Here is an 18,381-nt window from a genome sequence, read left to right as displayed (position 1 = left end):
GACTCCTGCATCCATGGGCTCCTCAGAAACCAAAAAGGGTTATTCCCTCTGCCTGTCAGCCAGGCTGAGTGGGAGACGCAACCCCCCTCCTCAGTGGCTCCTTCGAAGTCCTTTCCACAGACCCCTCCTGAGGAAGCTGCTGTGCCTCACACGCAAAGTGATGAAGGCTGTTTCATCCCCCAGCCCTCCTCCCACTTACAAGCCCTGACGCTTTTCAGATCCCTACTGTGGGCATGCCTCCCCCCGACCCAAAGGACCTCTTAACCCAGCCGAGGTGGAAAAGGTCGGTCATTATTTCAGGGAACAAAGTCTATAGGATGTCACAATCCACACACACACACACACACACACACACACACTATTCCACTGAGTTTATGGTAAAATTCTATGTCTTATTCCTTTCAGAAAAAAATCTTGATAACAATTTTTTTGTTGTTATTAATCCTTACCTGAGGATATTTTTTCATTGATTTTTTTTTTTTTAGAGAGAATGGAAGGGTGAGGGGAGGGACACACAGAGAGAAATATCAACATGAGAGAGATACATTGACTGGTTGCCTCCTGCAGGCATCCCAACTGGGCTGGGGATCTAGCCTGCAACTGAGGTACCCACCCTTGACCAGAATTGAACATGTGACCCTTCAGTCCACAGGCCAATGCTCTAACCACTGAACAAAACAGGCCAGGCAACAATTAATTTATTTCTTATTAAATACAAAAATATTTTACAGACTTTAATTCCTCCCCCTAAGCATTTGCTAATTAAGTAAAATAATTACAGCATAATTAAAAACTGCCTTCCCAAAATTCCTAACCTATTTTATTCCAGCTCTTGTTTTCTAACCACTTTCACTTTTTATCAAGAAAAGGTTTTTGTTGTTGTTTCCCTTTGTGGTAACATATGGCTGATGGTGCAAAATTTATTATTTCCTAATTTGAAAAACAAAGCTGTCAGCGTCCACTTACCTATGACTGGGATCCCCAGACCAGACGTGACCTCCTTTCGTCACTGACGGCTGGCTCAGAAGAGGACCTGACTGTGGGAGCTAAAGCACATAGGAGGCGCCACAAGGGAGAGCCGGGACATGTACACAGATGGCCAGGACGCAGAGGCACCCTGAAAGGCTATTCAAAACAATTAACTCAGACTCCCACTGAGCAGAGACAAACAATCACCCATTCAGGTGGGAATTAGTTCCACTATCTTTATCCAAGTCATCCACGCAAAGTTCTCCAAGTTGGGGCTCTCTGAGAAGCACTTCGGAGCACACACAGCACCACAAACACAGAGCTGTTTTGTCTGTTTCCATCCCCCAAAGCAGAGATGCCATTTGCATTACTAATTGCTCTTCCAAAACATGCTGGCACTTGGGTGGGTTCTGAATAGATGCCTAAGTGGCTCTCCAGGCTTGAGCGGGGTCAGGCTCACCAACTGCAAACAAGTGCGTCCGGCTGCAAGCCGGCTTCTGTATGTGAGCTCCAGGAAAAGGTCCCCTAAAGACAGACAGACGGACGAGGGATCTGTACAATGAATAGCCCCACCACGCCTCCCCAGTTTTCCACTCTGGGTTTGCTTCCTGGAGTTACTGTGGATATGCAGGGACACTGTGGCTGCGGGAGGGTAAGGTGGGGGCGGGGGCAGGGGCAGGCTGACATCTTCACATCCCCCTCATGGGACCCCTGCCCCTGCCCTGCCTCTCTGATGTGATGGGAATGGTATAGCACCCATTCTCCTGAGTCTCCGTTGTTCAAGAGATGCTCTGATGGACCACGGGGTCACCCTGCTGCACCATGGTATCCCCCAAAGCCTTGTCTTTGAACTACCTGGAGAGGTAGGCGAAGTTGGTAAGTGCAAGTTTGGTGGCATAGAGAGTTAAATGATTGGGTTTATACAGTCCCTTTCTTCTTTACAGTTCATTGCTGGGAAATAAGGATTTCAGATTTGTAGCCATCAGCACCACAGATTCAGAAAAATGTGGCATTTAAGGAAGGGTGGCGGGAAGACGGGTTAAGACAGGCCAGGACACAACAGGTGAGGGCTCAGGTCTCAGGGTCACGGCCGAAAGATGCTCAAGAAGCAGCCGGCCCTGGACTTCCTGAGACTCTGTGAGTCTTCCTGCCCCAGTTGTGGGGTTGGAGTGAGGGAAAACCCCTAAATCTAGACCAAATTGCCTTTGCTGCAGAAACCCACCCCTGAGCGAATGTCCCTGACTTCATTTGTTTTCCAGGCTTGTTCCATAGACTGTATTTTTGCTCCGCTTAATGCATTCTGCCCTGCAGTTGCCAGATATCCAGGGGTGACACAGTGAATACCGGATGGCAGGGACAAACCCAGCATTAAACGACAATTACTGAGGAAGCCCACTTCCAAGCACAGACGGGGCTCTCCCTTCCCTCCAAACACTGTCCTTAGTCCCGCTGCCCTGGGAAGATTCTGGATTACATGTAGCATCCTCCTGAGTTGGGGGCCCCTGCTTACAGCCCAGCCCCAAGTCACAGGTTAATGCACCCTTTGTGTTCCTACAGCAAATGCCCGCTGCAGCCCCTGCAAGAGGCAGCCTGGCCATCCAGCCATTTGTCCCTGCCACCACTCAAGCAGAAGCTCCTTTGGCATTCGGCCCCGGGACCCAGACCTTCTGCACTTTTTAGGTGCTCGGCGGAAGCTTGCTGAAGCCTGGTCCCTGCAGCTTCTCTGCTTCCTGCTTGGCACCAGAACGCCTCCCTTTCTTTCTCTGTTTCCATTGTCTGTGTCCTAGATGAGGTGGCAATTGTCTGCCTCGCAGACTGAAATTATCAGGACTATTTCACTCCAAAACATGTTTTCGGATACGCAGGCTGCAAAGGACTCACTATGTAAAAGGACCTGACAAATACATATTTAATAAATACACTTGCAAGTCATTTAAACACCGTCCTGACCATTTGATGACGTTCAAAAGTGCAAAGTCAATTATGGCTCCGGTGTATTTTCTATTCGTTTTATCATTTCCTAGAGTAGAAAGGCGTATTTCAATTCTGGTATAAAGGGGAGTCGCAATCTCCATCAGACTCATTCTAGGGAAATCAGCCTGGATATAACAGCTTCCTTTGCTAACATCATCATCATTACCTCTGCAAGGCAATGAGATGGGGCTCCAAAGAATTTCTTTTAAAATATGGAGAAACAGGTGCTGTAATTTTAGATATGAAAGCAAGATCGGCAAAGAAACTAGGACCTTGGTCACCAGGATCGCTGCACGATGATCCTTGACTTCAGTCTTGGACAGAGTTCACAGGCTAAAGAAGTTGGTTTCTAATTAGATGTGAATTATACTGTGTTCTATGCTATGTTTAATTAAAGAATGAGCAAATAGTTGTGACAACTGGCAAGATGGTTATTTTGTAGCATCTTGGGCTCCGCTACAGCTACGAAGGGCCGTGCAATCAGCACTTGCCTCTAAAAAGAGCACTTAGTATAAAATGATTGGTTTCATCAATTCAGACCCATTTTCTTAAACAAATAGAACGACTAGAAGAGCTTGGTCTGTTCAGATGGGAAGACCTTTTATAACTGAGAAGGGAGACTGTGTAGATACTGTTCGTTCTTCTGAAGGGGGCAAACCACTTCGTTTCCCACAGTTAGAACTTGTCACATGTCCCACAGCCCTGGAGAAGCCTCCTACTATAGAAAAACCTTACCTGTTTGTATTTTAATAAAAACGTTGTTTAATGGTATTGCTTTATTTAAAAAAAAAACTGTGTTTGGAAAATTATGATCAATGGGATTTATTCTAATTGGAAAAATATTTGTATTTATATAAATAAATAAAAACTTAACCTTTAATGGAGAGGAAGGAAGTAAGCTAAACACACACATACACACACACACACACGCACGCACACTTATGCAAACATTTTTTATGTGGTTGGGTATATATAAATGAATGTTTCTCCTTGAGACTTTTGAACCATCAGGGAAGTGGTAACAATTTGAAAATCACTGACTTTTATCTAAATCATACAATTTTATAAAGATGCATACTGTGCATGAAGAGTTAAGACATATGTAAGTGTTCATTTTTTAAAAAAGAAAGAAACATTTAAAAAGAAAAAAAATGACTAAAGCTAAGTCAGACAAATTACTTGGGATAATAGTGTGAGAAATATGTGCCACATAATATTTTTCACTTTAAAATCAAGTGATGTATCACCTTAACTATAAAAAAGAAAATGAGGTGATATAGAGAAAAAAACCTTTCTTACTTTGACATAAAATTCCATGCTGTAATATGTGATTTTTAAAAATTTGAGCCAACCTAACAAAGTCAGGATCATGAACCCTATCGCTAAGATCATTGAACTGCATGTGTGCCCCATCATATAGTTCATTTTATGCCACACGGAGGCCCCTGCATCATGTAAATATGCATATAGGTACCACAAGTTCATTCCAAAGGTTGTCTAAAGAAACACAAGGAGTTTAGCTGCAACTTAAAACCCAAAATCTTCCTAGAACCAGAAGAGTGTATGAAACCAATTACTTAAATGCTATTGCAAGCCCAACAGTAATTATGTTTGCTTAGGTTAAGTGCTTTTCCATATGTTGTTTTATCATAATATTAAAATACTTACAGTGGTTAAGAACAATCTAATTCATTGGCTTATTACATTAGCAAGATATTCACTCCCAGCAATCTGAAATTCATAGAGGCTGCGACATTACACTCTTTTAATCAACAGAGCTTGAATCCTTATCAGTGTGTTTTGCATTATGATGGAAGACATTGATTAAGTTGTGCTTAATGGATTATCAGATATTATCTTCCATGCAATTTGTAAAGAATTAGGTTAATAATTTTCCAATCTTAAGTCCAGAAAATTTGGTTTCTTTAATAGGGCATGATTTATTACTTGTACAGTGACTGGTTTGATAGAGTGTGTGGGAATTACATTTAGGAAGGTTGCCTGGCTACCTAGAGAAGAACAAACACAAGCAGAATGAATATAATCCAGGCACATATTTCCCATTAAGTATTTTATTGATATTTTATATGAAACAAGTATATTTAAAGCAGGACAACAATCGGCTAACTCTAGAGAAAAATAATACTGCTGAAAATTATTGGTTGATGTATACAACTCTGTAAGAATTTCAAAACCTCTAATGGAATGATGAATGTGAAATAAAAATACACAGGTTTCTTATTGAATAGTTTAGTAGAATTGACTAATCTGACATACTTAGAAAAATCTAACACTCTTACTACAGAAAAAAATTGTCATATAAGCTAGGTGGTATTGCATCTCAAAAATATATACTCGTATATGAAGGCATTTTTAAATTATGTTTAGAAAAGCTTGGAATTTTAAAAATAGGAACTATAATGAAAATCTCAGGCCTGCAAAGATTTCAATCTACTTTTAATATCAATGATTGTTTTTCTCTCAATTATTTTCTTTCCCCTTAATCCTATCTCATTTCTCTAAAACTACCTCTGTATTCATTTTTGTTCTAAGAATATAAGGAATATCTTTCTTCTGAACCAAATAATTCTATTTATTCTCATCTCACTCTTTAAAATTGCGAATATACACCCAGCTGGTGTGGCTCAGTGTTTAGTGTTGACCCATGAACCAGGAGGTCACGGTTTGATTCCCAGTAAGGGCACATGCCAAGGTTTTGGGCTTAATCCCCAGTAGGGGGCGTGCAGGAGGCAGCTGATCAATGATTCTCTTTCATCACTGATGTCTCTATCTTTCCTCCCTCTCCATTCTCCTCTCTGAAATCAATAAAAACATATTTTTAAAAATTAACTTAAAATTGTGAACATAACTATTCACATTGGAATGTCACTGAATACAAAAAATATATAACATTGGCTACACTAAATATCTTATCAAGATTAGTAATAAAAGTTACATGCTCCAATATAATCTAGATAAAGTACAAAAATTCAGACATTCCTTACATAACATCAGAATCTCAATATCCAAATACTGGCTTTGTGGAGATTAACCATTTAGACAATTAAGTATTTTACTTTTATCCTCAGATTTCTTAAAAGGTTAATTATAATTGTGGCATAAGCAACAGTAAGTAGACTACAAATTCCGTGTAGATGAACACACATTTAATTGGACTAGTTTTGAAATTAGGATGATTTTTAATTTCTTTTAATTTTTCCATTACAGTTGACATACAATATTATATTAGCTGCATGAATATAGCAGAGTGATTAGACAGTTCTATAACTTATAAAGTGATTCCCCCAATAAGACTAGTACTCATCTAAGACCACACATAGTTATTATAATACTAGAGGCCTGGTGCATGAAAATTCATGCACTTGGGAGGAGGGGGGTCCCTCAGCCTCTCCTGCACCCTCTCACAGTTTGAGACCCCTTAGGGGGTGTCCCCCTGCCAGCTTAGGCCCACTCCCTGGGGGATTGAGCCTAAACTGGCAGTTAGACATCCCTCGGGCAGCCTGGGAGTCCTCAGGGGATGTCTTAAGCTGCAGTCAGACATCTTAGCACTGCCACAGAGGTGGGAGAGGCTCCAGCCACCGCCACCATGCTCACAGCCATCAGCCCAGTTTGTGGCTGAGCGGAGCTCCCCCTGTGGAAGTGCACTGACCACCAGGAGGCAGTTCCTGCATTGAGCATCTGCCCCCTGGTGGTCAGTGAGTGTCATAGTGACCAGTCGTTCCTGGTCATTCTGCTATTAGGGTCAATTTGCATATCACCCTTTTATTATATAGGATTGTCTTAAGGTGGTTTTTAAAAATCATAGCAGAACACAAAACACAATGTGCCAATGGCCATCTCAGACACTGTATCAGGCCCTCAGGGACATGCAGTGACACCCCTCCCAGTGCTGGCCATGCTCCCAGTGCCTTGGCCCTGAGTGTGCACGCTGGTCCTCCTACACCAGACACTGAGTTCCATCAGAAACTAGACAGCAGTAGGTTATGAGAAGATCATTTCCCAAAGGTGATATTTTTTGATACTTATATTTCTTCTGAGAGTGAAAAGTGGTTCTGTTGAAACTCATGTATAGACTCAATGTGTTTGTGGGGCATTTTATGTTTGTATTAGAGTCTTTATTTTAAAAAAGAAAACAGGAAAAATGAGCTTCCCCTGCAAAGTGTGATTACCACAAGCAATTGATTCAGTTCCAAACATCTGAAACCATATACAAAACGACAGCTGCATTTGGGTAAATACATCAAATATACAGAAATGTATAAAACTTAATTATGTCATTTATAGTGTAGCTGTTAAGCTGCAAATTGCATTGGGAAACATGTTAAGGAAAATCTGGGAGTCACCTCAACAATCTGCCCACACAGCTCTGTCACATTCCACTGGAAATAAATTGGATCCAGGCATGACCCATGCCCGAACGTCACTGCCTCTGGGCCCACGCAGGGCTGGGGACGCCTCTGTCCCAAGTCGCCAGGGTGCTCTTTGAGCCGAGGACCATACTGACCATCAGTTCAGGAGTAAACTTCAATGAAGCCCCAAGACACAAGCAAGTGGCGGCGGGGGATCCTTTGGAGCTAAAAAGACGCCAGTGGCATGGGCCCTGGTCTCGCTGGAGTGGGCCGGGCTGTGGAGGATGCATTCTCAGGACACTTGCCCCTCTTGTCAGAACTCCTGGTCTGAGCAGGACAGTAAGGAGATGCTCACCTGCTCCACACTGGAACGTGTGGGTAACTGTATGTAGTCACCACTCACCTGTGGGAACCCAAGCTATTGGATTAAGAGTTTCAGATTTACATATTTATTGAATCTCCTTTTCAGGCAGGCATCTGTCTCCACTCCCCAAGCTGCTCCCAGCTTGCAGGATGCTAATTTAGGAGGGTCCGGGCCAGGGAGGAGGAGAGGACTTTCCCGTTCTGTTTTGTGCAGTTCAGACCTCAGAAAGGGCATCTACCAATCGGGCTGCGGAAGAAGCCTGTGCACACCGATCATTTTGACTATGTTTGCGATTTCTGGAAATTGGGGGAGAGCAGAGTTGCCCCTCTTTAGTTAGAAATAAGTACATGACATCTTTGTGGAACAACTTTCAAAAACTGTGCTGTAGACCTCAAATATGTTTTATGGTTTTTACACCAAACCTCCCCCAACATTTTACATCCCTAAGGTTAAGTCCAGATTTTTTTAAGCAAATATAAATGTAAACTATAAAATGACCATTTGTTTCCCAGTGTGAGGATGCAGGGGATGCCCATCCATCTCCATTGTTACTTGATAAGAGTCACAGCTAAAGCTAACCTTGTTGAGGTCCTACTATGTGCCAGGCACTGTTTCAGTGCTTCGCAGGTGGTAAGTCACTTCCCCCCTCCACCAGTGCTGTGAGGCACAACCTGCTTCTCTCTGCAGTTAACTGATGTGGGGGAAAGAGCCAGTGAGGGTAAGAGGCTGGCCCAGAGTCCCACAACAGTTGCGAAGCCAGAATGTGGACACATGACTTCTCCCCAGGGGCCCACCCATCTTCTATGCTGCTTGTCACAGTGTCACCACCAGGTGCAAAGTGTGCATGTCACATGGAGCCAGGTGCATGTCCTGGGAAACGGTCATACTGTGCGCACTGAAATCTCTCCTGGTAGGCGATGTTGAGAGGATCAAACCAGATGTATGGTGCATCCAGTTCTGGGGGATCCCTGGGTTCCACAGTGGAAACCACCTAACGACTCTACTCCCTAAACACCGCCCCTCACCAGGCTTTTCCTGGGGTGGGAGGCGTTCAGTAAGGGCATATTAACCATCATGAGCCCCACGCAGCGAGGGACTGTGGGCAGCCTTGCACGGAGTGTCAGGAGCCAGTCAGGAACCTCCAGCACTCCTGGGTTCTCCTTTGAATGGACGCTAGACTCGACCCCTTGCACCTTCCAACACAAATATACCAGCACAAAACGTCCCCACCCAGAGCCCAACGCAGACAGCGCCTGACTGCAGGAGCCGCCCGGCGCGGGTCACTGGTGATTTCATTTGTAAGTAATGTTTTGATTGTCACCGACTGCACACGGCTCCCCTCCCCTGACATTTGTTGTACCGCGGATTGATTCTCGTGCTCCAGTATGAAAAGGTCACTCTGATCAATGCGGTGTAATTGGCACTAAATTAGGATCATATCAGGTGATTTTGCTATTTAATGATGAAATATGAAAGAAAAGCATGGGCGGGTGGCGAGCAGCGGCGTGCACTTTAAACCCGCTGTCACGATGCTGGATTCTGTAAGGAAAACATGGAGACAAAAACAACCGGAGTGCAGAAAATGACTGTGATGGATGGGAAGAGGGGCCGGGAATTATATATTTTCGTTTGAGATAAACTGAAAGCCCCAGACACAAAACCCGGACCCCAGGGGTCGGCCCTGCTCCACTGCGCCGGGAGAAGCCTTCGACGGCCTATTGACGCTGGCGCCGGTTCCGCGCCGGAGGTGCTCAGCCTTTTCATCCTGCATCTAGTAATTATGCCTAAAACATGTGCGCGCCTGCACCCACTTATTAGACAAACCTCGGCTTTTGACAATCTGCGACTTGGTTACGGTCCCCCAGGTCCAAACGCGTTCCTGCTTCTGGGGACCGTTCCAAGGCCCTCGCCTGCTGTTGTAGGTTTGCAGCTAAAATCATGATAAGCACGAGGAGGGGTGTTAGATACTGCGTGTTCTTTCCTCCTTTGGAAGTAGACCGGTCCCCCACCCCGTTATTCTGAAATGTGTTGAGCAAGTAGAAGCTGCAGCTAACGTTCCAGGGGATTTGCTGGGGGTCTCGCTACTGACGTCTGTAATCATGCTGCAGCGGGAACTTAAATGGCTATACATGATGTTAACCTCTGTAACCGCTGGAAATGTGGGACCACAAATATTGATGGGATAATTCAGGGTGCTGTTTGATAGGGAAGGGAGTCCACCGATGGGACCAGGAGCCAGAGGCCTTGGTGCTGAGGCCACTGTCTCTCCCTGGGGAGCCTTGCAAATAGCAGTTCTGGACATCTGTCCAGTTGAGGCCTCAGGGACACATAGAATGACAACATTGTAAAGAGATGTTTCACAGAGGCATCTGAATGGCTTCCAGTTCTTTCCTCCAGAAATGAAAAAAAAGACAACAATCAATCAGGGTCAGAAAGGTGCCTTTGTTTGTATTAATGTCTTGATGTCTGTTTGGGTGGAATGGGGCACTCCCCATCCCGTCCTTGCTCCTCTTCCCCCCGCCCCCCGCCCCCCAAAAAATATGCCTTGAAGCCCTAGCTCCTGGGAATGGGGCTTATGTGGAAATTGGGTCTTTGCAGATGTCGTCACGTTCAGATGAGGTCCCACTGGCTCAGGGTGGGCCCTGATCACATGACTGGTGTCCTCATGAGAAAGGACAGGGAGGTGAGGGCACAGAGACTTGCAGGCAGCAATGGGAGAAGACCACGTGAGGACAAAGACAGAGATTGGAGTGATGAGTCCACCAGCCAAGAAATGACAAAGATTGCCCCCAACACCAGGCGCTGGGAGAGGCAGGAGGGACCTCCCCTAGAGCATTTGAAGGAAGGGTGGCCCTGAACTGACAAGGCTTCCAGGGCTGAGAAAATCAATCCCTATTGTTTTTAGCCCCCAGGGTGTGGCACTTTATTATCACAGGCCCAGGAAACTAATACAATATTGAACTTATATTTTAGCTAAAGGGGATCAGGGTTATTACATTTTCCCCAAATCCAGTGATCCCAAAGCCACCCCATTTATTTTACTGGCATTGTGTTTGGTGGCTATTTACATTGATTGGGATTTAAAGGGAAGCATCCTTGAAACGTGCTGGTCCGAGGACACAGGGGTCCCTAGTGGTGACATGAACACGTCTCTACACAATTCATTCATTATTCAGCACATATTTATTGAATATCTACTATGTGCCAGGCAGCATGCTTGTGCTGGGACTGGATGGTAAACAGCAAACAGTCCTCTGAAAGCTTGTACAGAACAAACAATGAAAAGTTAACTTAGACACAATGTGATGTGTGCTCATGGGGGCACAATTTGCGGGTATGCTGTGCCGGTAGAGAGCTAGCCAAGAAGTCTCCATGCAGGTATGCATGCTTACACACACAGAAATGTGTGCTCACGGGGAGGGTGGGTTGTAATCAGATGTGAACAGAGCAAGTGAAGGGAGCCAGGAGAGGAAAGGGGCTCGAGAAGCCCCGAGGCAGGAAGGACACGCCTTGGAGAAAGTCCCTGATTTCAGGGGAGGGACTAGTCAGTGATGGCGCACCTATGACACGTGTGTCAGAGGTGACACGCGAACTCATTTTTTTAGTTGATTTTTCTTTGTTAAATGGCATTTAAATATATAAAATAAATATCAAAAATATAAGTCTTTGTTTTACTATGGTTGCAGATAGCAAAAAATTTCTATATGTGACATAACACCAGAGTTAAGTTAGGAGTGTCTTATGTCCATTGGTTATGCTTATATGCATGCATACAAGTCCTTCAGTTGATCTCTTACCCATTCCCTGTCCCCGACCCTCCTCGGCCTTCCTGCTGTAGTTAAGTTAGGGTTTTTCAAATGCTGACACGCCCAGCTCAAAAGGTTCGCCATCACTGGACTAGATGGTGGTGCTGGAGGACAGATGGAGGTGAAGCGGGTTGGAGAATGAGCTGGCCCAGGTAAATAAAAGGAAGCCTGCACGATGCTGACTTTCTCATGTCAGTTAGACTATGGTGCCTCTGAGCTGTGAGCCTCCCCACACAGGTGACCAGCGTCCCAGGGTCTCGGCCAAGTAGATGCTCCATAAAGCTGGTGCTTCTGTCCTCAGATCCTGGTGTCACCAGAGCTTTGGGGGCATTTTGTGTGGAAAGAAGTTTCCCCTGAACCTGTTGGCGTGTGCCCAGAGTATTAGAATTCTTTATTGTATTTTTTCCAAGATCTTCAAAGTTTGAGCAGAGTAGTTAAGGGCATAAGCAAATGCGCCTTTGATGTCCGTGGAGTATACAATAAACGCACAGTGTAATTACGGTTATGTAAGATGTCTTCTGAAATCTCTTACTACTGAGGGTGACTCATCATGTCTTACAAACAAATTGGAAATAAGAAGGCAGTTTTCCAAGTGGAATTTCTGTTCACCTAGTTTATAGCCCATGCGATTCTTAGGTTTTTGACTTTCAATACGCACACAAAGTCTTTTCCAAAAATTATGTGGTTCCAGTCATCCAGAGTTTGATATTGCAAAAGCTAGAGTCAACTGGTGCTGATTTTATATTGGATATAGAACATTTGTAGGAAACATTGCATTCTTTAAATTTAATTAATTTATTTTTATGGGAAAAGTGCGACTGTATTAAGATTGTACTTCCCAGACATTTACATAATACTAGTTTCTTATTTAGCTGCATGGTTTGTACTTAAACAGCAAAACAATATCTGGTTGAGTCACTTAAAATACATTTAAATTATATGCTAAAACACAGACAGGCACACTGATTATGGGGAAACTAGCCTTTCTATGTGCAAACAGTGGCTGTACCTGGCCCAATTTGGAAAGCTCATTTATGACCACTGAAAACTTCCTTGCAAAGAAGTTATTCATGTTTCATGTGTCAGTATTTCTGACTTGAGATAAGAAGAAATAAGATAATGAAACATACTGGGTCATTGCTGGAAGTGGAACTATCCTTCTCATTCCAAAAAAAATTTAAAAATGCATTTTTCTCTATGATAAAATAAATATACATACCTTTAATAATATACATACCCTTAAGTTAAATTAGACACATCTTTAAAAAATTAAATAATATAAACTAGCCCTAGCTGATTTGGCTCAGTGGCTAGAGCACCCGCCTGTGGACTGAAGGGTCCCAGGTTTGAATCTGGTCAAGGGCATGTACCTTGATTGCAGGCACATCCCACTGGGGTGCCTGGCCAGCCTGGATGATGGGATGATGGCTGTTTGCAGCTGGTCACACCCGCTTCAGGGTGGGGGTCCCCACTGGGGTGCCTGGCCAGTCTGGGTGAGGGGCTGAGGGCTGTTTTCAGGCTGGTGGGAGACTGAAGCTCCCAGCCTCTCCTTTTTTCTTTTTTTTTTTTGTTCTGGGATTAATTTACCTTCTATAGCTGTCACTGGAGCTGAGAGCCGGCTCCAGCTCTAAGGCCATTGCTGGCTGAAAGCAGGTACCTGGGTTTATTTAGATTCTATAATTGAAACTCTGTTGCCATCACTGGCCGCTCTAAGCTCTGAGGCCACGCTGGCTGAAAGCAGGTTTCTGGGGTTTGTTTAGGTTCTATAATTGCAACATTCTTTCATCCAGAGCTAAGAACTGAGCTGCGGCAGGCGGGGAACGTTGACTTCCTCCATCACTGGAGTAAGCAAGCCTCATGTTCATGTTCACTTCAGCTGCCTGGCTGCCGGCTGCCATCTTGGCTGGCAGTTAATTTGCATATCTCACTGATTAGCCAATGGGAAGGGTAGCAAAGTTATGGTTAATTACCATGTTTCTCTATTATTAGATAGGACTAGAGGCCCAGTGAACGAGATTCATGGACTGGGGGCGCGGGGGTGGGGGGAGGGAGCGGGAGGTAGGGTTGTTTAGCCTGGCCTGCGCCCTCTCATAGTCCAGGACCCCTCAGGGGTTGTCTGCCTGTCAACTTAGGCCCAATCCCCCTGGGGATCAGACCTAGAGCCCGGAACCCCACGTTCCTTACTGCCTGCCTGCAGCAGAGGTAGGGTAGGCTCCAGCCACCACCCTGCACTCGCCAGCTGCAAGTCCGGCTTCTGGCTGAGTGGTGCTCCCCCTGTGGGAGCGCACTGGCAACCAGGGGTCAGCTCCTGCATTGAGCATCTGCCCTCTGGTGGGCAGTGTGCATCATAGCCACCAATCATTCCACTGTTCAGTTGATTTGCATATTAGCCTTTTATTATATAGGATACCTGCATGTTTCCTAATAACATTGTCACACAGGTGGGTCCAAGATATGGGCTTTAATACAGAGAGGAATTTATTCGGTGAAGTTGACACATCTCAGATCACCAGGAGAAATACTGAAGAATGAATGCTGTACCACTTTCCACAGGAAACTAGATGTGGTGTCCATGTAGAGTCAGTGCAGATAGCACATGGGAACCATTCACAGATAGAAGCCAACTCTCTAACTGCAACATAATAGTTGATAGAGAATCCACACAAGGGAAAATAATGAAGGACCAATAAAATATGAAAAGGTGCTCTCCTTCACCAGTGAGCAAATAGCTACAAATAAACATGACCTTGGAATTTTACTTGTTCTATGTCACCCTGCAAGGAAAGACAAAAAGAAAAAAAGGGTAACCTCTCCCACGTGGACCAAAATGAGGATAAACACGGATAGTTCCTGGGTGACTTACAAAAACAGATTGAAATGATCAAATTTAAAATAAGCTTACCTTTACAGTCACATTTGATTCTGATATATTCAATGGGAAGAATTAAATAAGTCAAAAAAATGATATAAGCACAATAATGTTCATTACAACATTATTTATTTTAGAGGAAATTGGAATCGACCTGAATGTTCATCAAAGGAAATCTGTGAAATAAATTAGAGAACATCTATAGCACTCAGCTATTAAAAAGAGTGATGTAAACCCACATTCGCTGACTTGGAAAAATGTCCAGGAGCAAACAAAGCAGGTTGCAAAACGGCCCAGGATGCGAGGTCCCATAGCCACGTGGGTGCGAGGGAGAGGGGAAAACAAAAAGTGAACCCGCCCAGGTCCGCCTGCAACCTCTCTCGGGCCTGGGGTCGGAGCACAGCAGCCCGCTTCTTTGAAGAGTAGGTCATAGTCACTTTCCTGAACTTGTTTCCAAAGCCTGGTCATTTTGCAATAAGACATTTATCATACTTTCTAGTTTGGCTCATACTTCTTGCTTTAAAATAATATGTTTTTTATCTGTTTAAAAAAAATGTGAAAGCAATAGACCATTTAGTGTCATTCACCCGAATTCATTGTGATAACTGAAACACACAATCCAACTTGCAGCGAATACTGTATGATATGTTCATTATAACTTCAATACTAATCATAATTACTTATGTAGACATAGTTTCTTTTCATACAATCTAGTCTCCTGGTAGAATTCAGACCTGTATAATTTAATGATATCATTTGAAAACATTAAATGTGTTCCCTGGGACGCAAATATTGCCGGTGCTAGAGTGACATGGTGAGCTGGACGCCAGGCCTCCGCGGTGGGAAATGCCAGCAAATCCGCCGCCCTGCTTCCCTGGACTGGAGTGAGCGGAGAGAGGCTGCAGTGATGCATATTTATGGATTTGCTTGTGCAAACAGAGAAGCATACTGGTCTCCTCATGCAGCAAATCTTATTTCCGATACAAATTTGAAAGTCTGTGAAGCATGATAATATTAACTCTGAGATCTATGACCTCCCATAAAACAAAGGGGGATGAGTGGTGGGTTAAAAGGATTCGAATGATGCCTTCGGACTCTTATGTCCCGGTAATGACTGGGGAAGATTTATACGCTCTCTCGAGGTATAATTAGACACCCACAAACCATCTGACCCTGCTGGGGTGAAGGGCTCTTCTGCTTTTTGTTTCCGCAGAGGAATCGATACGCACGCGTTTTCCACTGTGGAGTGAAATTGAGGAAATGAAAATCGGATAATTTTGCTCCCTGTGCAGCCTAAACAGAGGACAGCCGTGTTCGCCTTTGACAGGAAGATCTATTTCCAGTTTCTCAAAAGGCTGGTGTCAATTTTGAAACTTCTCCAATGATTGATTTTCAGTTTTGGTGAAAAGGATGCTTGATTAGGAATATTAGTCCCAGCGACCATGGAAACTGCTATCTCACTCACAAGTGGGGGACCTGTATTTGCATTTGGGGTCTGGGTGGGTTTGATGCGCAGCTCCTGTGTGGGGTGATGGTTGGACCCAAGGTCACAGGTGGTCAATCAGTTGCACCTGTGCTATCGATATACCCATATTTAGCCAATGTCAAATTTGTCAAATTGTTCATCTCTCCTAAATATTTTAGAAACAGTTTGCCGATGTCTATAAATGTATATTATGCTTGACGATGCATTGTTGGCTTTGGGGCTTGAAAGCTTTAAATGTTAACATCCTCAAAACAGGCACATTTACTGACCATATGGATATGTATTGAATATATTTTAAGGACGCCTTATCAGTGTTCAATTTAGCATTAGCTTATCCTAAAATGCCCCTTTGTCTCTGATTCTGGCTATCATTTTTGTGACCCAAGTAAGTGTTGCTTCCCATGGTCCTTCAGGCTCATCTGCCCCGCCCTGAACTTACAACCCTATGTGTAAATGTCCTCTTTACTTATCTCTGCCTCCTCCCTAAAATAGAAGTGTCCATGAGAGAAGACATATTTTTATTCCTCTGACTTGGTAGGGCTTTGAGAGGCACCCAGGGTAAGGCAAGAACTCAAACTTTATCCTTGGTAAAGACGTCATTGCTGTCCATCCTATGAGGAGGCCTGCAGATTAAATATATTTGGGCTGTTACTGGCTTTCCTATGTACACTTGGCTCCTGAAAAATACAATATTGTGGAGCACATGAATTTTGAGTAGCCAGTTAGATTTCTGTCTCAGTCTGTTCAGGCAGCTGTAACAAAGTATACCACAGACATTTATTCTCCAGTTTGGGGGGCTGGGAGGCCAAGATCATGTGCCTGGAGATTCACAGTCAGGTGAGAGCCCTCTCCTGGCCCACAGATGCTGTCCTATCAGAGTACCCTCACCTGTGACCTTTAAAATGGCAAGAATCCCATTCAGGAGGGCTCCCCTCTCCTGCCCAGATCACCTCCCAAAGTCCCACCTCCTAAGACTATCATCACTCAAAGACTAGGATTGCAGCATGTGGATTTGTCGGATGCAAACATTCAGTCTATAGCAACATCACTGTTGAGAAAAACTGTGTGTTTGGTATAATTTTATCTGTTGGCACTTCTGGGATGAAGACAGGATGATGACAATAACGTTATTTAAAATGTGAACCACAGAAAGCATAAAGCAAGATGTTTCTCTTCTCCAGTTCTTCACTGCACTTTTTAATAAGTGGTTAAGTCCATGAATAAATCCCCCCAGCATCAGAGAAACCCTCAGAAAAAGGTTTTCTACAGAACCTTGTGGGTATAATGTTCTGCTGGAGAATAAAGATTATTCTGTTTCTTTCCAAAAGAGACACGATTTTGATTTCTGCAGAGGTCATATGAAATACAGACCACAGAGCACCTACATTTATGCCTCACCATGATTCTTCCCACCAATGGCATTTCATTCATGCACCAGCCAATGAGCGCTCTGGACACACAGAGCCTACTCGCAAGTTTACCACCTCCCATCAGTCCGTCCTGGGCTACTTGGTCATGGAGCCACAAAAGCTAACTCAGGATCTTGTGAAAAATGGAGGAGAGAGAAGTGTGCCTGTGGTTTGTAGGGGTCACCTCCACTTGGCTCTATTTGAAATCGCACATGTGGCATGATGACTTAGATGGAATGCGGTTACTGACAAGCTGCTGTGAATTTATGTTCATCAAAAGCCCTGAACCTTGCTCTTTAATCAGTCGATGTATTTACCTAATACATGAAGATGCCTCCTCCGCAATCTGAGGTAGACCAAAATCTAACTAACTAATCCTAATTCTTGTTTGTTTTCTAATTTTCCGTTCTGATGCCTGCAAGTACTTCCAACTCTGGTTGGATGATTTGACACACATTAGCTCTTAACAGGTGACCTGCACTCCCTCATCAGCACGGTGTCTCCTGCCAGGTGTTTCCCATCAGATACAGGCTGTGCTCCTCACCTGTAAGTCATGGAGGTCCCACCAGGCATGGTGACTTACGTAAATGACATAGATCATGATTTTCCACTTGTCCTTTTATAAAACATGGATCCTCTCGCAATCTGTTTTCACTGTGCCTCTTTAAACATCAAAGTTCTGAAGAGCCCATGGTTAGTTAAGAAGCCGATTTGCATGGGAGTCGTTTTCTTTCAGCAAATTGCTCTCTAATGATTTGAAATGTGATTTTGTTTTTGCTTTTGTCTTCCACATGCTATTTGAGAATCAAATATGTCACCTGGCCAGCATGGCTCAGTGGTTGAGCGTCGATCTATGGACCAGGAAGTCACGGTTCTATTCCTGGTCAGTGCATATGCCTGGTTGCGGGCTCAATCCCCAGTGTGGGGTGTGAAGGAGGCAGTTGATCAAAGATTCTCTCTCAACATTGATGTTTCTATCTATCTCTTCCTCTCCCTTCTTCGCTGAAATCAATAAAAAAATATTTTGAAAAATGTCTCCAGTGGCATGGGTAGAGGGTCACTGGGAGGATGAATTGCAAGAAGCAAATAAAAAGACAGTAAGAAACTTCTCACTTTGAGGAATCTGTTTTAGAA

The sequence above is a fragment of the Myotis davidii genome, unplaced genomic scaffold, assembly GCF_000327345.1.
Source record: "Myotis davidii unplaced genomic scaffold, ASM32734v1 scaffold96, whole genome shotgun sequence".
Classification (NCBI taxonomy): Eukaryota; Metazoa; Chordata; class Mammalia; order Chiroptera; family Vespertilionidae; genus Myotis; species Myotis davidii.
The sequence above is the reverse complement of the archived record's forward strand: the minus strand, read 5'-3'. Positions refer to the sequence as shown.